The sequence below is a fragment of the Oncorhynchus gorbuscha genome, linkage group LG14, assembly GCF_021184085.1.
Source record: "Oncorhynchus gorbuscha isolate QuinsamMale2020 ecotype Even-year linkage group LG14, OgorEven_v1.0, whole genome shotgun sequence".
In the NCBI taxonomy this organism is placed as follows: Eukaryota; Metazoa; Chordata; class Actinopteri; order Salmoniformes; family Salmonidae; genus Oncorhynchus; species Oncorhynchus gorbuscha.
In genome coordinates, this window is record NC_060186.1 from 28,482,678 (window position 1) to 28,509,296 (window position 26,619).

General features: G+C 44.2%; 1 long non-coding RNA gene across 2 annotated transcripts in view; it reads left to right on the top strand.

Annotated features, from left to right (window-relative positions):
* LOC123994748 overlaps nucleotides 1-26,619 on the top strand; it is a 62,435-nt gene that overhangs the window by 28,737 nt on the left and 7,079 nt on the right. Inside the window, exons 3-4 of one of the 2 annotated variants that reach the window (XR_006831707.1) lie at nucleotides 2,151-2,274; nucleotides 6,493-6,547. This is a non-coding gene — a long non-coding RNA (uncharacterized LOC123994748). Of the gene's footprint in view, nucleotides 1-2,150; nucleotides 2,275-6,492; nucleotides 8,285-26,619 lie in introns of those variants that run through there. The other variant, XR_006831706.1, reaches the window with a different exon arrangement.

The window sequence follows — 26,619 nt, forward strand, 5'->3', positions numbered from 1 at the left end:
TTCGACTCCTTGTCAAAATACTTGCAGGGGCTGAGCGCTTTTTAAACTAAAAGAAGTTCCCGAGATAGGGAGTCGTCGCTGCTGCAGTCACACTCTAAGTTGTCTGTAAAGGTGTTAATAAAAAAACATGCTTCATTGTGATGTGCCTCAAACCTACCCTCCGTTTTTATAAGAATGGATTCGTCCGTCTCTGAAAAGGTTCCAAAACGTGCCTTTTGTCAGAGCTGTAGCTGCATGGTTGTGGAACAGATTTAGTATGAAGTTTGTTTTAATCATGCACTAGATGTGTGTAGGGCCCTGGAATGGTGATTGGCAACTGTGTGTGTGTGTGTGTGTGTGTGTGTGTGTGTGTGTGTGTGTGTGTGTGTGTGTGTGTGTGTGTGTGTGTGTGTGTGTGTGTGTGTGTGTGTGTGTGTGTGTGTGTGTGTGTGTGTGTGTGTGTGTGTGTGTGTGTGTGTGTGTGTGTGTGAGATATGGCAGTAGTTTGCCATTCTTCCACCCTATTGATCGTCTCTCTTGCTCTCACACAAGCACGTTGTGTCGAACCTGTGATAAAAATGCGTCTTCCTCACTTACTTCGATGCGTCCCTATTTCATCATCAGCTGAGCTCCATCTCCTCCACTCACAGCTCTTTATCCCCCTCCCTCTCTCTCTCTCTTCATTCGCCTCACTCTCCCAGTCCCGGCCACATGCAAGAGGGAGACTAGCGATATGAAAAAAGGGAAAAGCGTCTGCTGCTATTTCTAAAGCTAGATCCTCCCCTTCAGAGCGACTGTGCCAGGAGGAGGGCTTTTACTACTCTGGGGAGTTTAACCCTCTGCCTCTATCTCTCAGCTCTGCCTCTAACTCTCAGCTCTGCAAGCAAGTCCAGCTACTAAATACCCTGCAACAAGTAGCTTTTGGGCCTCCGCCGTTTGACTTTAGGTTTGGTTGCCCTTTTGAAAACGTTTGTGGACTTTTTTTCTTGCAGCAGATTCCATACTTTTGTATATTATTTTGAGTTATTGTGCATTGCGCTTGGATAATGTGTTTTTTTTTTGGTAGCTACTGCTTTTAACATATTCCACGGTGTGTTGCATTGCCTGTTCGCCATGTCGTCCCTCTTTGGATGATCAGGATGTGCTTCTTCACGCTGAAGATGACGATGGCTGTGTTTTTGGCGACCGCTGTGCATCTGTGGTGGCATTAGCTCGTTTAGTGTCTTGTCACGTCGCTTTTTGCTTTTTCTGCCTATTTTGTTTCTCACTAAGAAAAAAAACACACACATACTCCTAGACTTTTTCATCCCCCTTACCATTTATTTCCCCCTCTCCCTTTCTCTCCCAATTCCTCTTTCTTTCGTCCTTTCTAACTTTCTCTCTCTCTAGCTCTCCCACTCTCTCTCTCTCCCTCTCTCCTTCCTGTGAAAGGAGAGTAGGAGGGCGGTGCAGCAGTGGCGGAGGGTTTTTTGGGACAGGTGCCAATTTCAAACAAAAGACACAAAAAGGCAATGAGTGAGGGGCCTCCAACGAAAAAAAAAAATATGTTGCATGTTGAAACACACGAAGTGATTTGTAGTGATCGTGTACTGTATGCGCGCGTGTGTGTGTATGTGCATGTGTGTGTATGTGTGCAAAAACAAACTCTTGCAGGATTCCCGAGCGCCCGATTGAGTGAGCGAGCGGAGATTTAGAATTCTCTCTCTCTCTCTCAGTGTCTTGTGGAGGCATTTGAGTTTCGGACTCGGAGGGAGGGGTGGTGGGTGAAAAGGGAAAGGGTCCTCCTTTTTGGTTGCTGTTGAATTATTCACATTCCTGGGCCAACCAACCCAATGCAGAGACGGGACTGGCTGACTGGCTGTAGCTGCTGCCTTTAGCAATCATTCGACATGCAGCTTGTCTGTTTGCTAACATTCCTCATTCAAATACTTTTTAACTGCCAGACGGGGATGACCATGCGCCTCCCAGGCACGGACATGGACTCTTGTGGCGCAAGCCCGGTGATAGACCGAGACAGAATAGGGGGTGGCAGACAGGAAGACAGCCCAGATATGATTCACTGAGCTGGGGAAAAGCCCTGTCATCCTTCTCTGGTTCTCACCGGGAGTCTGAATCTAACTAACTAACTGGCTGACTGACTGTGGCTGCCCTCTGTCTGTCCCTCTCTACAGGATAACTACATTATGGTTCTGGATCTACTACCCTGGTGGAAAATAAGGCCTGTCTGGATTTCAACATCCTGGATTTCGCATCCATAGTTGTTGTGTGCTGCTGACTGTCTATGTCCGATTTGAGGTAAGTGGATACATTTCTAAGTGTGCTTCATTGCGTGAATGTGTGCAAACTAGTCTGTTTAAACCACACATGGGAAGTGCACATTATTTTAATATTGTTTATTTTTAGTTTAAGGATCTCAGACTCATACAATGCAGAGATTGACTTCTCAATAATACGCTCTACAGATAATCAATAACAATAACATACACTACCACGTCCCCAAACAATCCAGCATTTTGATGTTGCCAATTTGTACTTCGCTGAAGAAACTGCCAATGTAGTTTCCGGTGTAGTTATAGTTCCTGCTTCCCTCATGGCTTTGTTTGCAATGGTCATCGTTTTGGGGTCAAAAGAGGAGGACAGTTTTTGAGGGACCAGAGCTGAGTGTGGTTGCTGTAGTTTTGGGAGACATGCCAAAGCATGGTAGCAGGTCTGTGACTCTCTCCCAGAGTGGCTTTTCAGTGAACCACTGCAGCTAAGAGAAAGCCATCAGAACGTGTAAATCCAAAAGATTGTTGTCTTATTCTTAATTGAAGCGCTTACAGATATTGGCCGATTTTGTTTTGTTTTTCATCTGTAAATGTGGAAGATAATCCAAACAGTCACATGACGGTTTAATTGTTTACATCAATGTCTTTTTATACTGTGCAAGTCAGTTTCCATTTTTCAACAAATGTTTCATTTAACTTTAATCGACAAACAATATATTATTTTCTCAAGTGGTCCTGCCACGTGACACATTTAATATAGCAACATTTCTATGTATAAAATTAGGTTGATATAATTTCTTAGAAAATACGTCCCTTTCAATGTTTTCTCTTAAATGGAAGAACAAATTCTGCTGTATCAGTATAGGCTTGAAAAAAGAATAGGTCCCAAAAGTCCATTGATAGTAGTTGTGGTATGTCCAGTGTTGATGCAGATTCTGATAGACCTTCACCAATAGCAGGAGGGTATTTTGATTGAACCAATAGCAGTTGACTTAGAGGTAGGTGAGTCATCACAGATAAAACACACGAGAACCAACATATATTAGTTGTCCAATACTCTATTCTTCACCACATAACACTGGAACAGTATAAGAACACCGAAATAGATTATGTTTAGGCCTATTACATTTAGTTTTCTTTAACAAATATAAATGATCCTTCACACGGTAAGATACTAACTCTTATTTTATTATTGTAATGTAGCCCCTCGTAATAAATTGTTGTTTCAATGCCATTAAAAGCAATCATACATTGTCTCGGAATATCGTATTAAAAACTTTATCATAGGTGTTAACTACGGCAAGATGAGGGACAGTGTGTTGGACAAGAGAAGGGTGATGAAGATATGCACGTGTAGGCACAGGGCGTACCCCCTCTGTCTCAGGCTTTTAGAGGCCTGGTGGGAAGGAACGAGCCGAAACCTAGGATCACAATGCGTTTCCAGAATGTTCTAGAATTTGGCGAGGTGTTCCAGAAACTGGTGAGGCATTCTAGAAGGTGTTATAGTTGTCATTGTACCTTCACCATTACATATCATCCAACACCTAAATACAGAAAGATGATTTTAGGCACGTGTCTACTGTACCATTTCTTACTTCATTTCATCAGCGGGTTGTACAGTTTCAGGGTGCAGAAAGGAAAGATTGTAAAAGAGGACACAGTGGATCGGCCCTCCAATGTCAGTAATGGGTGGGTATTTATAGCTGTATTGAAGCGCATGTAAGCATAAGATACATTTCAGACATACTGAGCCCATTCCTGGGGTATGCCAAAGGGACTGCTCGTGTAAGCAGACACACACACACACATATACTGTCACGTAGAGGCAGCAAACACCCAGACACACTCGATGCCATGTGCTCCACAATGGACCCTGGGTTTAACGATGAATGGAGTTCCCACGACACTGTAAAGGAGAGGAGGGCGCAAAACCCCTCCTTTTTAGCATTCACATACACAAAAGCAAAATAAATGACACATTTACACGCAAACATACACACTATTTACACACACACTTATACCCTTACATGCGATCACACTCAAACACAAACACACTCCACACACTCAGAATGTGACAAAATTTGTAAGAAGAGACACTTAATGACCATATTATGATTTTCGAACCCCGTGTTTTGTTAATACTCATAAGCAAAATAAAATAAAACATATTGACAGAGAGAAGTGCAACACCACTGCATTCGTGAGAGAATTGATTGATGAGAAACAGAACAGAAAGAAATGTAGGCCAGGCTAAATTGCATTCAGACAATTTTTTAAGATGTGATTGCGAGGCTGGGTAAGTGTTTGCGCGCACATTGTGTATGTGTGTGTGTGAGAGAGAGGGACAGACGGAGGGAGGGAGAGCCAGAGGGAGGTAGAGAGGGACAGGGGGGGTAGAAAGGGGGAGAGGGAGAAATAAATGGTAATAAAGCTGGTTTGGTGGAGGGAATCTAAATGAAGCATTGAAACAAAAGATCTGTCTGCTGTCTTGGGTCTATGGGAAAATCTAAAAGCTTATTCAAGTCCAAAGACTGTGTGTGTGTGTGTGTGTGTGTGTGTGTGTGTGTGTGTGTGTGTGTGTGTGTGTGTGTGTGTGTGTGTGTGTGTGTGTGTGTGTGTGTGTGTGTGTGTGTGTGTGTGTGTGTGTGTGTGTGTGTGACAATAGTAATATGTAAGTACATTTTTTCAAAATTTACATTATTCACAGTTATTTAATTATGGGGGTTTGCATGATAAAAATGTCTTATCAATTATAATGTTTGGGTCAAAATGACAAAAAGTATTGTACTTACAGTATTTGCCATTACATTACATTACATTGATATAAACATATCCAGACTTCAATCAGTATTTTAAAACAAATTTACATTTGCATGAAATTCTGGAAGTAAATATATATATATATATTTTTTTTAATTGAACAATAAAAAGCTGTATAATATTATTTTATAAAATTATAATTTTGAAGTGTTAGCCTTTGCACATTTACGTTGACTTACTCTCACAATTAACTTGTCATAAACAAACTGTTCACACTTTACAATATAACTGTGTATTGTGTTGGATGGTCAACATTTGAAATAGGTGCAACATTTCAGGTGTGTGTGTGTGTGTGTGTGTGTGTGTGTGTGTGTGTGTGTGTGTGTGTGTGTGTGTGTGTGTGTGTGTGTGTGTGTGTGTGTGTGTCCATACACATTCCAGTTCTATCCTAATGAACTGTTAATTTATCAACATGTAGACGTTCTAATTTGAAGAGGTGGAGTATAAAAACAACTTTAGTGCGTCAGTTAGACAATTTATTTGACTCGGCAAGTCAGCTAAGAACATATTCTGATTTACGATGACGGCCTACACCAGCCAAACCCAGATGGCGCTAGGCCAATTGTGCGCCGCCCTATGGGAAAAATCACAGCCGGTTGTGATACAGCCTGGATTTGAACCAGGGTGTCTGTAGTGACGCCTCAAGCACTGAGATGCAGTGCCTTAGACCACTGCGCCACTCGGGAGCCCGAGTTACCTCATTATATATAATTAAAACCATGCGTTTCTGGTTTGTTTACAGACATTATGTTGACTTGTATACATTATATAGATTTGTCTTATGTTTTCCTGCTATAGTGATGTAATAAAAGTTTTGACCTGTAATTTCAGTCATAATACATGACCCTTGATGATTAGAAATAACCTCAGTGACCTCATAGATAAGCAAATGAGGACATAAATCAGGATACACCCGAAGGAAAGACAGAATAACAGACATACTTCTATTCAAGTTTTAAATAGACATTTACACTAATAACCCATACGATCTGTGAACTTCGGTATGTGGGCCAAAATAGCAATGCTCAATACAGAAAGTTACTTTATGGACAGAGACACTAGATAGAGCGAGCGTTTACTTTGTGCAACCGCATGCATTTGATGTCACTCGGGCCAGTAACTGTCCAATACTGTATTCCATTTTGGTACAGTCCTGATCACTTCAGCATATGGGAATTCAGTCTTAATTATATATTTGAGCAGAGGTTCGGGGAAAGCATAGGCCTGGGAGTGCTCCTGTACCAGTCAACGTGAAGTGAACTTGTACTGGGCAGACAAACTTTATACAAACTATATGCCAATTTTTCCTAAATCAAACGGTAATACATTTGTTTCTGTGTTTGTGGTTTGCTTCACGAGCGTTAATTGTACTTTCAGACTTTTAGAAGAATTTCAGTTGTTTAAATGTGTTGTTTTATTTTTGTAGGTTGATTGGATCCGGGGGGCAATGTATAGAGACGGAACAGACCCCGGATTAAAAGGTGAAATTATGTTTAATTTAAATATTCCTGTTTCTTAAGCTTATTAAGGTACAGTTTATATTGGTTTGGTATTTGGTTTGCTTTTCATTGTGTGATTTTCATTGTACACTAAGTAAAATCAATGGCACTATGTAGCATACGTAGAATGTATGCACACATGACTGTAAGTCGCTTTGGATAAAAGCGTCTGCTAAATGGCATATATATATTATTATATATTAGCTGTTTGGTTTAACCTGAAATGAAAAGCATCTCGCCTCATTGTTCTGTAGCCTGCAGTTACACAAAGTTAGTCAAATGTTTATGGTGCAGTTGTTTGCTTTGAATAAACCCTCGCACTCACAGTATAAGAGAAGAAATATCAGCTAGTAGACTGTGGTTACGGTAATGTTAGTGATCTGTACAGTACAGTAGAAGCGGCTCATACTCTGAAGCTGCCAAAGAAATCAGTGAAAGAGGAAAAGTAAATCCAGTACCTCAAAGGTCAGATGAAGATGAAGAGACAGTTGGCTCCCTGAGAAGTGCAACCCACAGTGAGTTGGCACCCTGAACTACACAAAGTCCCTATTGTCAGTGGGTGCACTGCAAACAGCACTCAATAGACCTATAAGGCCTACGGCTCCAGTCCTGGGGGAAAAGCACCACCTGTTGGCCGTTTGGTACTGTAGATTGACGAGGCAAGTTCGAGAATCATGCTTGTGTGATGAGTAACCTTGCCTGAAACCTGTAGACTTATGCTCCCTTAGTGAATGCCCAGCCTTTAGCTCAGTGGGATAACACAGTCTTTTGGCATTCTGGAGACACAGGTTCAAACCCGGCCATTCAATATTAGTGTCACATGTTCAAAACATTTCCACTAAAATGGCCTGCCCTTTAGCACCCCGAAGAATGATGTCTGTAAATGGGAAGTTAATGATGTGACATTAGAAATAGTGCAATATTTTGTCTGCGAGTTTTGTGTGTGTCCTTACCCTCAGTGGAGTTGTGAAGTTCAGCCATGGTTCAGCTCCTCTTCTCTACGATGGAGAATGAATCTGCTCCATTCATATAAAGCTAAATGAAAGCCACTGACTGTGCGGGAGGTTTCACAAAGCTCGAGGCAGAGCCAGGGTATTGAAGTGTGACACCTATAGTTTCACTTCCACATGTCATTATAACCCTGTTAGTATAATATAATACGCACTTTCCTGGACACAGACCAAGCCTACTACTGAACTAAAAAGCATTCTCAATGGGAGAATCTCTATTGAAAGATTTCTTTTGTTCAGGACTGTGCTTAATGTGTCCAGGAAAACCGAACCAATATAACCAAATACAAATACATATTATAATCTATTAGTATAATAGTACAATCCTATTCGTTTAATATGGTCTCACCCATCCAGGTTGGAATAGTAGGAGTAGCACTGAACTGACAGTGTATTGCTACGGAGGGATACAATGTGACTGTGCCAATTTTTTTTAGAAACAGTGGTAGAGTCTATTTACTTCAATTGCCATGGGGTTGTGTGTGTCCTAAAATTAGATTGGCTAAAGAGGGCATCTCTGGACACTGGCTGAATGTGACAATGTGATTTCTCTTCTCAGTCAAAGCCCTGTTGTCAGTTAAATTGATAGCATATACACTGAGTGTACAATACGATAAGAACACCTTCCTAATATTGAGTTGAGTTGCACCCCCACCCCCCCTCTTGCCCTTCGAACGAACAGCCTCAATTTGTCGGACATGGACTCTACAAGGTGTCGGAAGCGTTCCACAGGGATGCTGGCCCATGTTGACTCCAATGCTTCTCACAGTTGTCAAGTTTGCTGGATGTCCTTTAAGTGGTGGACCATTCTTGATACACACGGGAAACTGTTGAGCATGAAAAACCCAGCAGCGTTGCAGTTCTTGACACAAACTGGTGCACATGGCACCTACTACCATACTCCGTTCAAAGACACTTAAATCTTTTGTCTTGCCCATTCACCTTCTGAATGGCACATATACACAATCCATGTCTCAATTGTCTCAAGGCTTAAAAATCCTTATTTACACTGTCTCCTCCCCTTCATCTACACTGATTGAAGTGGATTTAACAGGTGACATCAATAAGGGATCGTAGCTTTCAACTGGACTCACCTCTCAGTCTGTCATTTAATGGTGTTCTTAATGTTTTGTATACTCAGTGTACATTGATACAGACTGTTTTAAGACACATTGACCCAAATAATTCAACTACACGCAACAATGTTTCACCCCACTCCTGTGTAAAATGGGCCACGGTTTACTTGACAAAGAGGCATGGATCCGTGCAATGGGAATTGTTTCAGCAACACATCAGTCACTTATTCAAGTGATTCCGTTTCGATTTAAATAACCTATTCTCAGTGACTGATGGACAGGGAGTACTGGATTTCTGTGGCATTTATGTGATCCCTATCCTCCTATCAGCCAAAAGCTGATGTGAGAGAATGTGTGTGTGTGTGTGTGTGTGTGTGTGTGTGTGTGTGTGTGTGTGTGTGTGTGTGTGTGTGTGTGTGTGTGTGTGTGTGTGTGTGTGTGTGTGTGTGTGTGTGTGTGTGTGTGTGTGTGTGTGTGTGTGTGTGTGTGTGTGTGTGTGTGTGTGTGTGTGTGTGTGTGTGTGTGTGTGTGTGTGTGTGTAATTCGCGACTGTGCATCAATCTCACTCCTCCTGAGGCCTGTGACTCACCTTTGTGGTTGTGACTGCCCCGTCTCCCCCTCTCTGAGGTAAACCACAGTGCTGCCCACAGCCTATGTCACAGAGAAAACTCCCAGCGTTAACCACAACCTTTCACCTCTCGTCTCACCCCCTCCACAACCCCAACGCTAAACCATCACCAGATTTAAAACCTCCCTACTTGAGTCACTTGATAGTCTCCTAATAGTAACTCTTTACACTCTCTTTGGATAATTCATTCCAATCGTTTAAAAGTTAACAGCAGGTATTTGTCAGGGTCACCTTTATAAACCTTTATAATATAGACAAACTCTTGATTTGGGTCTTGGCTGTAACACACTTGCTTTTCGGCTTCACAGTGAAATCAACAACATAGAAGAAACAGAGATCCCAATGGCTCTAATATGTAATTATATGTAATCCTATGATTGAAAACATCAACGACATTTAATGTTAACTGTATTACATGTGCCAACATGTGAGGCTTGAGTAACTTAGTTGTGTGGAACAGATATATCCGACCCTGGTCTGGTCTGCCTGGCTAAACTATAATCAAGGGTAGTTAATAATGTAGCAAGGCAACAACACAGCAGGTTTAATCCGAGCTGTCCACTCAAGTAGCTCTTGTTAACACACTCTCCTCTTTTGAGTCTCACAGATGGTGTGAACCTGAGATGGGTCAAGGAGGAACAGGAGGCAAAATATGAGATCGGACATGGACTCATTGCATGCTTCTACACCTGCTTTGCTTGCTGTTTGGGGTTTTAGGCTGGGTTTCTGTACAGCACTTTGTGACATCACCTGATGGAAGAAGGGCTTTATAAATAAATGTGATTGATTGATTGCATGCAATTCACCTTTTCATGTCTGAGTTCTCACACGAGGATCACTTTAAGGACCACTCGGACTGTTCGTCAGAGACAAACCAACTGTCCTTTGGTGTGAGGTAGTAGGTTGTATAGTTTTAGGGTCACACCCAAGCTGTCAGATGACTATACAACATACTGTCTTTCCTGAAGTGGCTGTAATATCATCACAGACTCTCCACATGAAGAACCCTCGTCAAAAGCTGCAATGAAAATGTACCTTTCGTGCCTACGTTATTACCATTATTACAATATTATTACATCATTGTATTATTATTAATTTCATATTTGAACAGGAAATGGGATTTCACATTTTCTGGTTGGACTCCATCTCTAACCAACTGGTCAATCGGATTGTGATTGGGTCGATGGTTCATGGTGTTCGCACAGAGTGAGGTAGTAGGTTGTGTGGTTTCAGGGTTGTTATTTTGCCCCATCAGGAGTTAACTGTACAACCTACTGCCTTCCCTGAAGGGCAGCAACACAACGCTACGAGCATGGCCACAATGGAGCTCACTGTCTACTGTGCTGCTTTTAAGTGGAGCGAGAAGTAAAGAAGGTAAGCTATCTCAAATCATTGCCTTGGTACTTTTTTATTTATTTAACTTAACTAGGCAAGTCAGTTAAGAACAAATTCTTGTTTTCAATGACAGCCTAGGAACAGTGGGTTAACTGCCTTGGTCGGGGATAGGACAACCGATTTTCACCTTGTCAGCTCAGGGATTTGATCTTGCAACATTTTGGTTACTAGACGAACGCTCTAACCACCTAGGCTACCTACCAAAATGTGCTAAACAGAGTATTTTATGTATTGGAATTTGGAAATAGACCTATTGTTTATATATCTTCAATTTTGTAATAAGCCATACTGTACTAAAAGTCATAATAAAAAGTGAGTAGTCTTAGTCACATGTGTGTCGACTCCTTTTATTTGTCAAGAATTGTACGTATATAGTTATGAATGTTCCTAGAAATACTGTATGTGGCCATTTCTTATCCTGGACATGAAGACTGAAGCATCTGCTGTGAGAATGGATCAATCAATACATAAAGAAGGATATATGTCAGGATACAAATAAATGAATACATGTCAGGATAAAACAAGGCTGACATTTTGTAACATTGTGTTTGAAATCCACAACGTTTGTGTCCCCACTCTCTTCCCAGCCAGATTCCCATGTCATGTATAGCTTTTATGGTAGATAAAAAATATGAGCACAGCCAGCCCGGACAGCCATTAGCCAGTGTATAGGGCAGACGGGCCCTCAGTCACAGATGCCTATGTCACTGCTCCAGAATTTATGACTGTCGGCTGGCACAGGCAGAAGGAAACACGGCCGCAGGGGGAAATGAGGGTTTGAAGACTGCGTTTTCCATGCAAGGACGCAACATCTCAAACAGCACCTTATAACTGTTTTAACTGTGTGTATTTATTAAATGTGAATGAAGTGACTTCACTGGGCGATTTGTTCATTGACAATTAGGTAACTAGGTAATTAGGTAACAACACCAGGTGGCGCCATAGATCATTGTATTTTCTGCAGCCAGGCAAGATTTCCTTCCGTAATGAATATACAGACCGAATGAGAATACATTTGTAGAGATATATAGAAGTAAATTCAGCCATTGCAGCCAAAAACAAAGCCACCATAAAGATATAGTCAGGAAGCAAACTGTGGATACATTTTTGGAATGACCAGACTATACCAACAAGCAATCGTTGAGAGAAAGTTTTTTTTTTTAAAGTGGACAGTCACTTTAGCCTACTGTCTACTTATAGTAGGGTAGACTTGCCATCGTGCAGATAATATATTTAGTTTATGTCCACATCTCAGTGGTGTTCTGTATTTTTTTTCTTTAAAACTTATTTTAAGATTGACTGCCAGAGTTGACAGTGATTGATTTACAGTCTAAAAACATGTTGGCCTAAGTGTCATACAGACACTTCACATTCATACATACACTGACTCCTCTTTTATTTGCTATCATGTGTTGCATGTGGCTTGATGGCTTACTTGGCCTTCATCTGTCGTTGTGCTTTTAAATTGAACAAGACAAATTCCCTATTGTATTATTTTCTATTCAATTGCATTTTGGACAGTGTTTTGCAATGCATTTAGTAGTGGGTGAAGGATTCTTTCTGTCATCTGGGGTTGATGAAACTCTAGGATAAATGAAATGCTTTGGCATGTCTCTGTGGAGCTGGCCAGTGGGCATAATCTCAATTGTTTTGGTTTAACAACAGGCTTTTATCAAATGGAAATCTCACCTGTGTGGAACAGGCATCTCTCACTGAGACCTCTGATTTCCTATTCGCTGAAACCATAGGTGTGTCAGGAGCGGTGTGCTTCTCAGGAGTGGTATTACTACATCATTTCCGAAAGGGAGTGTGACGTTTTTGACAGAGGGTGCAGTAGTTTTGACAGAGTCAGTGGTGAACAGCGCAGGCTTGTTTCTATCAAAGGGACTATATGCACCTGCCCCCTCCGATTTCACCTCTGACAGTCGTATTCAGCACGCTTTGCAACCATATGGCGACTTTGGATTGGACAGTCAATGTTGAGGTATAAACCCTCTCTCTTACTGAACAATGTTGTTATGTAATATTGTGATAATAGCCTATGCATTATGTACTGTTTGGATGAAGGAATTAAAAACTGCATTAAAAACTGCATGCTTTTAACCTAATTTTGATCGATTTAGATCAATATTTGACTTCAACATCAGTTGAGTTAAATTGGAAAGTAGAGAAGGCAAAAGTGAGAAACATAATAAAAACAATTGACTTTCCTTTTAAAAAGTATTCCTGTGTTCTGCATTGTATAATCCCCCATCTAATAGGCTAAAAAGTATCAGTTCTGCTTAAGATGTTTATTTTGTCACATACACCGGATAGGTGCAGTGAAATGTGTTGTTTTACAGGGTCAGCCATAGTAGGATGGCGCCACTGGGGCAAATAAGGGTTAAGTGGATAACAGTTATTCAAACCAGCGACTTCTTGGTTACTGGTCAAACACTCCAACCACTAAACTACCTGCCACACTCGTAGAGTTGGGCAATGGGGTGGATTTCTGGTTACAATAACCTACATACAGTACAGTAGCCTAGGCTAAGCTATATTCCTATACAAAGTTGGCCTGATGCAAATGGTATTCACTGTATAAAGCATGCATTCATACATTGTTCTCAGAATGCCAGTGGTGTGACAGGAAACATTCCCAACCACTTCCTTTCGTACACCTGTTCTTATCATAGTCTGTTAGCAGGCAGCCTTCATGTTTATGTTTTGAGTACGAGGCTACACAGACTTCTTTCTTAGGTGGAGCAAAGAGATGAAGGGGGTGTACGGTTACTGTATACAAGACTTGACCTAAAAGAAAGGTCATTGGTTTTAGCATACCTGATTCAGTCTAAGATCCTGATGACTATGCACAGGTGTCTGGTTTACATTATCTAGAGCAACTTACATTAACATATTTTTTGAGTACTGGTCCCCCATGGGATCTGAACCCACAACCATGGCACTGCAAGTGCCATGCTCTACCAAATGAGCTACGCATGAACATGGTTACCTTCTGTTAAAACAGGACAATACAGTATTATGGTCCTGCTATACACTGAGCAAAAATATAAACGCAACATGAAACAATTTAAAAGATTTTACTGAGTTACAGTTCCTAAACGGAAATCAGTAAATTGAACTAAATTCACTAGGCCCTAATCTGTTGATTTCACATGACTGGGATTTCACATGACAGGCATCTGTTGGTGACAGATACATTAAAAAAAGGTAGGGGAGTGGATCAGAAAACCAGTCAGTATCTGGTGTGACCACCATTTGCCTCATGCAGCGCGACACATCTCCTTTCACATAGAGTAGCAGGCCGTTGAGTGACATGTCTGATGAGTATGCAGGGACATTTTCAACTTGCAGGAATTGTGTACAGATCCTTGCGACATGGGGCCGTGCATTACCATGCTGAAACACGAGGTGATGGCGGCGGATGAATGGCACGACCATGGTCCTCAGGAACTCGCATTCAAATTGCCATCGATAAAATGCAATTGTCTTCTGCCTGCCTATACCATAACCCCACCAACACCATGGGGCACTATGTTCACAACGTTGACAGCAAACCGCTCGCCCACACAACGCCATCTGCCCACTGAAGTCAGTTACAACACCGAACTGCAGTCAGGTCAAGACCATAGTATTTGTATTGATTAGGGATCCCCATTAGCTGCTGCCATCACACATAACAGTACAGCATATAACATTATTACCCCACTGTATATCTACAATACAAAGTGCATAATACCACCATACAACAATATATGTGTGTGTTGAGTGTGTATTAGCGTGTGTCTGTACCTGTGTGTCTCTTCACAGTCCCTGCTGATCCATAAGGTGTATTTTTATCTGTTTTTTAAATCTGATTCTACTGCTTGCATCAGTTATCTGATGTGGAATAAAGTTCCATGTAGTCATTGCTCTATGTACTGTAGTACTGTGCACCTCCCATAGTCTGTTCTGGACTTGGGGATTGTGAAGAGACCTGGTGGCATGTCTTGTGGGGTATGCATGGATGTTCAAGCTGTGTGCTAATATTTTAAACAGACAGCTAGTTGCATTAAGCATGCCAACACATCTTACAAAAACAATCTCTCCTCCACTTTGAGCAATGAGAGATGGAGATGCATATTATTAATCTTAGCTATCTGTGTACATTTAAGGGCCAGCCTCACTGCCCTGTTTTGAGCCAATTGTAATGTTTCTAAATCCCTATTTGTAGCACTTGACCACACAATTGAACAGTATTTGTTAAGTTTTGTAGTGATTTCACTCACTGAGATAGCTGACGTGTATAGTGGTAAGTCATCCGCATACATAGACACACTCAAATCAAATGTATTTAAATAGCCCTTCTTACATCAGCTGATATATCAAAGTACTGTACAGAAACCCAGCCTAAAACCCTAAACAGCAAGCAATGCAGGTGTAGAAGCACGGTGGAAAAACTCCCTAGAAAGGCCAGAACCTAGGAAGAAACCTAGAGAGGAACCAGGCTATGAGGGGTAGCAAGTCCTCTTCTGGCTGTGCCGGGTGGAGATCATAACAGAACATGGCCAAGATGTTCAAACGTTCATAGATGACCAAGAGGGTCAAATAATAATAATCCCAGTGGTTGTCGAGGGTGCAACAGGTCAGCACGTCAGGAGTAAATGTCAGTTGGCTTTTCGGAGCCGTTCACATTCAGAGTATCTCTTCCGCTCCTGCTGTCTCTAGAGAGTTGAAAACAGAAAACCTATTGTATGATCTCTTTTATACACTATATTAGGCCTAGCCTTTGGAATGTTGGTTTCCTAGATATGGCTCCTATAATGTCATCACTCCATCTGATGGATTTTAATACTGTTTTAAAGCACATTTCTGCTGCATTAGTAAAGATGTATTGATCCCATGTTGATGATTTCATTCCTGTGCTGTTTGTAACGACCCTGGTAGGTTGACTGGTTTGAAGCTTTTTCTTGAGTGGACAGCTTGATGAAAGCCAGTCAATATTTAAATCACCCAGAAAATATACCTCTACATTATCAAGCAATTCACACATATCAATATTATCCAGATACTGACTTTTAGCACTTTTTGGTCCATAGCAGCTTCCCACAAGAATGGGCTTTAGGTGATGCAAATGAACCTGTAGCCATATTACTTCAACAGTATTTAACATGAGATCCTCTCTAAGCTTTACAAGAATGTGGTTCTGAATATAGACCGCAACACACCCCCCCACCCCCCCCCCCCCCCCCCATTGGCATTTCTGTCTTTTCTATCGACGTTATAACCATGTATTGCTTTCACTGTATAAAGGTATTATCTAATTGAGTTTCAGAGATAATCAGAATATAAATGTAATATGTTACTAGCAAGTTATTGACTTCATGAACCTTGTTTCTTAGGCTAAATATGTTAAGGTGGGCTAATTTTAGCACTTTCCTGGGATGTTTGATTGATTAGATTTTTTTTTTTTACTGGGAAGCAGACATGCACATCTCATTTTTGTTTGAGCTGATAGTGCAGTTTCAGCTGCACACAGTGGACTTCCTACTAGGACACACCGCTTCAGTGCTAACCGAATATCTCTGGTTCATAGGCACATGATTACTGCATACAATAGCTGTAAGATGAACAGAGGCATTCAGAACAGTTAGATGGACACAAATTAGGTTACTTACATTGTGTCTGCCAATGCCCCTGGGATAATGTGCATTTCCTGAATGATTATCATAATTTAGCGACACAATTGTAGGGATTATCTGAGCTGGGCTTGGGTCATAATAAGTAATTGTCTCAACACAGCCTTGAAATGTGTGGTCGCCAAGATGAGTTGGATTAACTCCATCAACCCTGTAGAGCATTCTCTGTTTCAAGGTGTCAAAGTTATCTACAAAAGTGATGCCAAAAGAGCGAGGATGACAAGAATGGAAATGAGCTTCCCTTAGACAGTTTCTGACAGTTTAGAAATGATTCGGTTGTGCAAACCCACAGCTGTCCGGGTGGCTGGCCTCAGACGATCCCGCCGGTGAAGATGTGGAGGTCCTGGGCTGGTGTGGTTACACATGGCCTGCAGTTGTGAGGCCAGTTGGACCTAAAATGACATTGGAGGCAGCTTATGGTAGAGAAATGAACATTCTATTCTCTGGCAACAGCTCTGGGGGACATTCCTGCAGTCAACATGCCAATTGCATGCTCCCTCAAAAACTTGAGACATCTGTGGCATTGTGTTGTGTGACAAAACTGCACAGTGTGGCCTTTTATAGTCCACAGGTGCACCTGTGTAATCATGCTGTTTAATCAGCTTCTTGATATACCACACCTGTCATATGGATGGATTATCTTGGTAAAGGAGAAATTGTCACTAGCAGGGATGTAAACACATTTGTGCACAACATTTGAGATAAATTAGTTTTTTGTGCCTCTGGAACATTTCTGGGAACTTTTATTTCAGCTCATGAAACATGGGACCAACACTTTACATGGAGTGTTTATATTTTTGTTCAGTGTAAATACCCTGGTGGAGTTAGGGGTAAGAGTAGACAAGTTTGAATAGCAAAACAAAGAATAAGCACAGTAACAGGTCAGAGGTCGGAGAGGTTTTGGGGGACTCACAGCATGCTAACAGCTCCTTAACTGTCACTTGAGGCCCAAGTTGATGATGTAACTTTTAGACAGTAAATATCAATTATTAGAGAGATACAGTTGACCTGAAGTAGGACTTCTTGACAATATCTCTGATAGCCAGCTATACTGTATAGTACCATGATGTTATCTGTTTGATATCATCAGTCTATGATGTAGCTGCAAGAATATTTTGAAGATAAATACACAACGCAGAGTTTGAGAGGACTAAAAATTAGAGTACTAATGGTCAATAGTGAATTGTAAATAGGAGTTGGCTTTCAGATCAACATCTGTTCAGAATCCGTGGAATGTCACCCCTGAACTCAGAGCGATGAGTTCTACGTGGGCCACGTTTTCATTGGTCTGTACAATGAGTCCGGGGTGGGATACTTGTTATCTGGCCATTGTCCAAGTTGTACTGCAAAGACTTCTAATTGGTCAATCCTAGGCTAGGGTGGGGGGTTATCAGTGGCATCCTGTCCTTAGATCTGGGGGAAAAGCTGAGGACATGGGGACTGAACATCTGACTTCCAGCATAATATCTTGATTTGTCCTCTCTGAATAAACCTATTTTTCTCCCCCTGATTTGCTTTGGAGTTTGTGTTATTGAAGAATAACATAAATTGCTAACTTAACTGACCAATGTTTTTGTTGACAGGATGTGTTTTGTACCTAACAGTAGAATGTAGAAGTCAGGTCCAACATTGGCCCCCTTGATAAAGATGTGCAAAAACGACTGTATGAAGTAAATTATACAAATACTGAGCTACAGTGCATTCGGAAAGAATTCAGAACCCTTGAATTTTCCAACATTTTGTTACGTTACAGCCTTATTCTAAGATGGATTAAAATAGTTTCTCCCCTCATCAATCTACACACAAACCCCATTATGACAATGCAAAAACAGGTTTTTATAAATTAGCAGAAATATCACATTTACATAAGTATTCAGACCCTTTACTCTGTACTTTGTTGAAGTACCTTTGGCAGTGATTGCAGCCTCGAGTTTTCTTGGGTATGACTCTACAAGCTCGGCACACCTGTATTTGGGGAGTATCTCCCATTCCTCTCTGCAGATCCTCTCAAGCTCTGTCAGATTGGATGGGGAGCATCACTGCACAGGTATTTTCAGGTCTCTCCATTCAATGACCTTTAGAGACTTGTCCTGAAACCACTCCTGCATTGTCTTGGCTGTACGTTCGCCCCAGTCTGAGCTCTTTGGAGCAGGCTTTTATCAAGGATCTCTCTGTATTTTGCTCTGTTCATCTTTCCCTCGATCCTGACTAGTCTCCCAGTCCCTGCCACTGAAAAACATCCCCACAGCATGATGTTATCACCACCATGCTTCACCGTAGGGTTGGTGCCAGGTTTCATCCCGACACTTGGCATTCATGTCATGTTTTGTCTTATATTGTCTTGTCATTTTGCTTTTCCTTTTGTTCGTTTTCCCCCTGCTGGTCTTTTTAGGTTCGTTCCCCTTTTTCTCTCTCCCTTCCTCTCTCTCTTCTCTCTATCGTTCCGTTCCTGCTCCCAGCTGTTCCTATTCCCCTAATCAATCATTTAGTCTTCCCACACCTGTTCCCTATCTTTTCCCCTGATTAGAGTCCCTATTTCTCCCCTTGTTTTCCATTTCTGCCCTGTCGGATCCTTGTATATTGTTCACCGTGCTGTGTCTTTGTATCGCCCTGTCGTGTCGTGTTTCCCTCAGATGCTGCGTGGTGAGCAGGTGTCTGAGTCTGCTACGGTCAAGTGCCTTCCCGAGGCAACCTGCAGTTTATTATCGAGTCTCCAGTCAGTTCTCGTGATTACGAGTGAAATTGTTTTTATGCTTTATTTACCGCTCCGATTTGTCTAGGAGTATTGCTATTTCCTTAAACTGGATTAAAGACTCTGTTTTCGCCAAGTCGCTTTTGGGTCCTCATTCACCTGCATAACAATTCAGGCCAAAGAGTTCAACCTTGGTTACATCAGACCAGATAATCTTGTTTCTCATGGTCTGAGAGTCCTTCAGGTGTCTTTTGGCAAACTCCAAGCGGGCTGTCATGTGTCTTTTACTGAAGAGTGGCTTCCGTCGGGCCACTCTATCATAAATGCCTGATTGGTGGAGTGCTGCAGAGATGGTTGTCTTTCTGGATGGTTCCCCCATCTCCACAGAGGAACTCTGGAGATCTGTCAGAGTGAGCATTGGGTTCTTGGTTACCTTCCTGACCAAGGCCCTTCTCCCCCCCGTTTGCTCAGTTTGGCCTTGGCGGACAGCTCTAGGAAGAGTCTTGGTTGTTCCAAACTTCTTCCATTTAAGAGTAATGGAGGTCATAGTGTTCTTGGGGACATTCAATGCTGCAGAAATGTTTTGGTACCCTTCCCCAAATCTGTGCCTCGACACAATCCTGTCTCGGAGCTCTATGGACAATTCCTTTGACCTCATGGCTTGGTTTTTGCTCTGACTGTCATGCAGGTAAAAGAGGACCCAAAAGCGACTTAACAGAAACAGAGTTTAATAATGTTCAAAACGGAATAACTGACATCCTCTAGATTTGTAGAGGGGAAAACAACTGGAGAAGCGGCCACAGACTGCAGGTCGCTTCGGGTAGGCGCAGGCCGTAGTCGACTGAGACACCTGCTCACACGCAGCGTCTGATGAAGGCACAAAACACGACAGGACAGGGTGATACACAATCACGGCAAAAAACACGACAGGACAGGGCGAAACGCAATCACAGCATGGTGAATACAATACAAGGAACCGACGGCACAGGAACGGATCACAAAGGAATAAATAGGGAGTCTAATCAGGGGAAAGGATCGGGAACAGGTGTGGGAAGACTAAATGATGATTAGGGGAATAGGAACAGCTGGGAGCAGGAACGGAACGACAGAGAGAAGAGAGAGCGAGAGAGTGAGAGAGGGAGGGGGAGAGAGAAGGATAGAACCAAACAAGACCAGCAGAGGGAAACGAATAGCATGGGGAGCACAGGGACAAGACATGACAATAAATGACAAACATGACAGTACCCCCCCCACTCACCGAGCGCCTCCTGGCGCACTCGAGGAGGAATCCTGGCGGCAACGGAGGAAATCATCGATGAGCGAACGGTCCAGCACGTCCCGAGACGGAACCCAACTCCTCTCCTCAGGACCGTAACCCTCCCAATCCACTAGGTATTGGTGACCCCGTCCCGAGAACGCATGTCCATAATCTTATGTACCTTGTAAATAGGTGCGCTCTCGACAAGGACGGGAGGGGGAGGGAAGACGAACGGGGGTGCGAAGAAAGGGCTTAACACAGGAGACATGGAAGACAGGATGGACGCGACGAAGATGTCGCGGAAGAAGCAGTCGCACAGCGACAGGATTGACGACCTGGGAGACACGGAACGGACCAATGAACCGCGGAGTCAACTTACGAGAAGCTGTCGTAAGAGGAAGGTTGCGAGTGGAAAGCCACACTCTCTGGCCGCAACAATACCTTGGACTCTTAATCCTGCGTTTATTGGCGGCTCTCACCGTCTGTGCCCTGTAACGGCAAAGTGCAGACCTCACCCTCCTCCAGGTGCGCTCACAACGTTGGACAAACGCTTGAGCGGAGGGAACGCTGGACTCGGCAAGCTGGGATGAGAACAGAGGAGGCTGGTAACCCAGACTACTCTGAAACGGAGATAACCCGGTAGCAGACGAAGGAAGCGAATTGTGAGCGTATTCTGCCCAGGGAGCTGTTCTGCCCAAGACGCAGGGTTTCTGAAAGAAAGGCTGCGTAGTATGCGACCAATCGTCTGATTGGCCCTCTCTGCTTGACCGTTAGACTGGGGATGAAACCCGGAAGAGAGACTGACGGACGCACCAATCAAACGACAGAACTCCCTCCAAAACTGTGACGTGAATTGCGGACCTCTGTCTGAAACGGCGTCTAACGGGAGGCCATGAATTCTGAATACATTCTCAATAATGATTTGTGCCGTCTCCTTAGCGGAAGGAAGTTTAGCGAGGGAATGAAATGTGCCGCCTTAGAGAACCTATCGACAACCGTCAGAATCACAGTCTTCCCCGCAGACAAAGGCAGACCGGTAATGAAGTCTAAGGCAATGTGAGACCATGGTCGAGAAGGAATGGGAGCGGTCTGAGACGACCGGCAGGAGGAGAGTTACCCGACTTAGTCTGCGCGCAGTCCGAACAGGCAGCCACGAAACGGCGCGTGTCACGCTCCTGAGTCGGCCACCAAAAGCGCTGGCGAATAGACGCAAGAGTGCCTCGAACACCGGGATGACCCGCTAACTTGGCAGAGTGAGCCCACTGAAGAACAGCCAGACGAGTGGAAACAGGGACGAAAAGGAGGTTACTAGGACAAGCGCGCGGCGACGCAGTGTGCGTGAGTGCTTGCTTAACCTGTCTTTCAATTCCCCAGACTGTTAACCCGACAACACGCCCATAAGGAAGAATCCCCTCGGGATCAGTAGAAGCCACAGAAGAACTAAACAGACGGGATAAGGCATCAGGCTTGGTGTTCTTGCTACCCGGACGGTAAGAAATCACAAACTCGAAACGAGCGAAAAACAACGCCCAACGAGCTTGACGGGCATTAAGTCGTTTGGCAGAACGGATGTACTCAAGGTTCTTATGGTCTGTCCAAACGACAAAAGGAACGGTCGCCCCCTCCAACCACTGTCGCCATTCGCCTAGGGCTAAGCGGATGGCGAGCAGTTCACGGTTACCCACATCATAGTTGCGCTCAGATGGCGACAGGCGATGAGAAAAATAAGCGCAAGGATGAACCTTATCGTCAGACTGGAAGCGCTGGGATAGAATGGCTCCCACGCCTACCTCTGAAGCGTCAACCTCGACAATGAATTGTCTAGTGACGTCAGGAGTAACGAGGATAGGAGCGGACGTAAAACGTTCTTTTAGAAGATCAAAAGCTCCCTGGGCGGAACCGGACCACTTAAAACACGTCTTGACAGAAGTAAGAGCTGTGAGAGGGGCAGCAACTTGACCGAAATTACGAATGAAACGCCGATAGAAATTAGCGAAACCTAAAAAGCGCTGCAACTCGACACGTGACCTTGGAACGGGCCAATCACTGACAGCTTGGACCTTAGCGGAATCCATCTGAATGCCTTCAGCGGAAATAACGGAACCGAGAAAAGTAACGGAGGAGACATGAAAAGAGCACTTCTCAGCCTTTACGTAGAGACAATTCTCTAAAAGGCGCTGTAGAACACGTCGAACGTGCTGAACATGAATCTCGAGTGACGGAGAAAAAATCAGGATATCGTCAAGATAGACAAAAACAAAAATGTTCAGCATGTCTCTCAGAACATCATTAACTAATGCCTGAAAAACAGCTGGCGCATTGGCGAGACCGAACGGCAGAACCCGGTACTCAAAATGCCCTAACGGAGTATTAAACGCCGTTTTCCACTCGTCCCCCTCTCTGATGCGCACGAGATGGTAAGCGTTACGAAGGTCCAACTTAGTAAAGCACCTGGCTCCCTGCAGAATCTCGAAGGCTGATGACATAAGGGGAAGCGGATAACGATTCTTAACCGTTATGTCATTCAGCCCTCGATAATCCACGCAGGGGCGCAGAGTACCGTCCTTCTTCTTAACAAAAAAGAACCCCGCCCCGGCCGGAGAGGAAGAAGGCACTATGGTACCGGCGTCAAGAGACACAGACAAATAATCCTCGAGAGCCTTACGTTCGGGAGCCGACAGAGAGTATAGTCTACCTCGAGGAGGAGTGGTCCCCGGAAGGAGATCAATACTGTCATGTTTGTCATTTATTGTCATGTCTTGTCCCTGTGCTCCCCATGCTATTCGTTTCCCTCTGCTGGTCTTGTTTGGTTCTATCCTTCTCTCTCCCCCTCCCTCTCTCACTCTCTCGCTCTCTCTTCTCTCTGTCGTTCCGTTCCTGCTCCCAGCTGTTCCTATTCCCCTAATCATCATTTAGTCTTCCCACACCTGTTCCCGATCCTTTCCCCTGATTAGACTCCCTATTTATTCCTTTGTGATCCGTTCCTGTTCTGTCGGTTCCTCGTATTGTATTCACCATGTTGTGATTGCGTTTCGCCCTGTCCTGTCGTGTTTTTTGCCGTGATTGTGTATCACCCTGTCCTGTCGTGTTTTGTGCCTTCATCAGACGCTGCGTGTGAGCAGGTGTCTCAGTCGACTACGGCCTGCGCCTACCCGAAAGCGACCTGCAGTCTGTGGCCGCTTCTCCAGTTGTTTTCCCCTCTACAGATCTAGAGGATGTCAGTTATTCCGTTTTGAACATTATTAAACTCTGTTTCTGTTAAGTCGCTTTTGGGTCCTCTTTTACCTGCATGACAGAAGGAACCGACCAAGGAATGGACCCAGCGACTTCAGACGCTCGTTACACTGCCGTCGAGTTCCAAGGAGCCATGCTCGGCAGACACGAGCAGGAATTGTCTGCTGCTCGCCATGCCGTGGAGAACCTGGCCGCTCAGGTTTCCGACCTCTCTGGACAGTTCCAGAGTCTACGTCTCGTGCCACCTGTTACTCCCTGGCCTGCCGAGCCTCCAGAACCCAGGGTTAATAACCCACCTTGCTACTCCGGGCAGCCCACTGAGTGCCGCTCCTTTCTCACGCAGTGTGAGATTGTGTTCTCTCTCCAACCCCACACATACTCTAGAGAGAGAGCTCGGGTTGCTTACGTCATTTCACTCCTTACTGGCCGGGCTCGAGAATGGGGCACAGCTATCTGGGAGGCAAGGGCTGATTGCTCTAACAGATTCCAGAACTTTAAAGAGGAGATGATTCGGGTTTTTGACCGTTCAGTTTTGGTGAGGAGGCTTCTAGGGCCCTGGCTTCCTTATGCCAAGGTGAACGGTCCATAACGGATTATTCCATTGAGTTTCGCACTCTTGCTGCCTCTAGTGAGTGGAACGAGCCGGCGCTGCTCGCTCGTTTTCTGGAGGGACTCCACGCAGCGGTTAAGGATGAGATTCTCTCCCGGGAGGTTCCTTCAGATGTGGACTCTTTGATTGCTCTCGCCATCCGCATAGAACGACGGGTAGATCTTCGTCACCGGGCTCGTGGAAGAGAGCTCGCATCAACGGTGTTTCCCTGCTCCGCATCGCAACCATCTCCCTCCTCTGGCTTTGAGACTGAGCCCATGCAGCTGGGAGGGATTCGCATCTCGAATAAGGAGAGGGAACAGAGGATCACCAACCGCCTGTGCCTCTATTGCGGAGTTGCTGGACATTTTGTTATTTCATGTCCAGTAAGAGGCCAGAGCCCATCAGTAAGCGGAGGGCTACTGGTGAGCGCTACTACTCAGGTCCCTTCATCTAGATCTTGTACTACTATGTCGGTCCATCTACGCTGGACCGGTTCGGGTGCTACATGCAGTGCTTTGATTGACTCTGGGGCTGAGGGTTGTTTCATGGACGAAGCATGGGCTCGGAAACATAACATTCCTTTCAGACCGTTAGACAGGCCTACGCCCATGTTTGCCTTAGATGGTAGTCATCTTCCCAGTATCAAATTTGAGACACTACCTTTAACTCTCACAGTATCTGGTAACCACAGTGAGACTATGTCTTTTTTGATTTTCCGTTCACCGTTTACACCTGTTGTTTTGGGTCACCCCTGGCTTGTATGTCATAATCCTTCTATTAATTGGTCTAGTAATTCTATCCTATCCTGGAACGTTTCTTGTCATGTGAAGTGTTTAATGTCTGCCATCCCTCCCATTTCTTCTGTCCCTACTTCTCAGGAGGAACCTGGCGATTTGACAGGAGTGCCGGAGGAATATCATGATCTGCGCACGGTCTTCAGTCGGTCCCGAGCCAACTCCCTTCCTCCTCACCGGTCGTATGATTGTAGTATTGATCTCCTTCCGGGGACCACTCCTCCTCGAGGTAGACTATACTCTCTGTCGGCTCCCGAACGTAAGGCTCTCGAGGATTATTTGTCTGTGTCTCTTGACGCCGGTACCATAGTGCCTTCTTCCTCTCCGGCCGGGGCGGGGTTCTTTTTGTTAAGAAGAAGGACGGTACTCTGCGCCCCTGCGTGGATTATCGAGGGCTGAATGACATAACGGTTAAGAATCGTTATCCGCTTCCCCTTATGTCATCAGCCTTCGAGATTCTGCAGGGAGCCAGGTGCTTTACTAAGTTGGACCTTCGTAACGCTTACCATCTCGTGCGCATCAGAGAGGGGGACGAGTGGAAAACGGCGTTTAATACTCCGTTAGGGCATTTTGAGTACCGGGTTCTGCCGTTCGGTCTCGCCAATGCGCCAGCTGTTTTTCAGGCATTAGTTAATGATGTTCTGAGAGACATGCTGAACATTTTTGTTTTTGTCTATCTTGACGATATCCTGATTTTTTCTCCGTCACTCGAGATTCATGTTCAGCACGTTCGACGTGTTCTACAGCGCCTTTTAGAGAATTGTCTCTACGTAAAGGCTGAGAAGTGCTCTTTTCATGTCTCCTCCGTTACTTTTCTCGGTTCCGTTATTTCCGCTGAAGGCATTCAGATGGATTCCGCTAAGGTCCAAGCTGTCAGTGATTGGCCCGTTCCAAGGTCACGTGTCGAGTTGCAGCGCTTTTTAGGTTTCGCTAATTTCTATCGGCGTTTCATTCGTAATTTCGGTCAAGTTGCTGCCCCTCTCACAGCTCTTACTTCTGTCAAGACGTGTTTTAAGTGGTCCGGTTCCGCCCAGGGAGCTTTTGATCTTCTAAAAGAACGTTTTACGTCCGCTCCTATCCTCGTTACTCCTGACGTCACTAGACAATTCATTGTCGAGGTTGACGCTTCAGAGGTAGGCGTGGGAGCCATTCTATCCCAGCGCTTCCAGTCTGACGATAAGGTTCATCCTTGCGCTTATTTTTCTCATCGCCTGTCGCCATCTGAGCGCAACTATGATGTGGGTAACCGTGAACTGCTCGCCATCCGCTTAGCCCTAGGCGAATGGCGACAGTGGTTGGAGGGGGCGACCGTTCCTTTTGTCGTTTGGACAGACCATAAGAACCTTGAGTACATCCGTTCTGCCAAACGACTTAATGCTCGTCAAGCTCGTTGGGCGTTGTTTTTCGCTCGTTTCGAGTTTGTGATTTCTTACCGTCCGGGTAGCAAGAACACCAAGCCTGATGCCTTATCCCGTCTGTTTAGTTCTTCTGTGGCTTCTACTGATCCCGAGGGGATTCTTCCTTATGGGCGTGTTGTCGGGTTAACAGTCTGGGAATTGAAAGACAGGTTAAGCAAGCACTCACGCACACTGCGTCGCCGCGCGCTTGTCCTAGTAACCTCCTTTTCGTTCCTGTTTCCACTCGTCTGGCTGTTCTTCAGTGGGCTCACTCTGCCAAGTTAGCGGGTCATCCCGGTG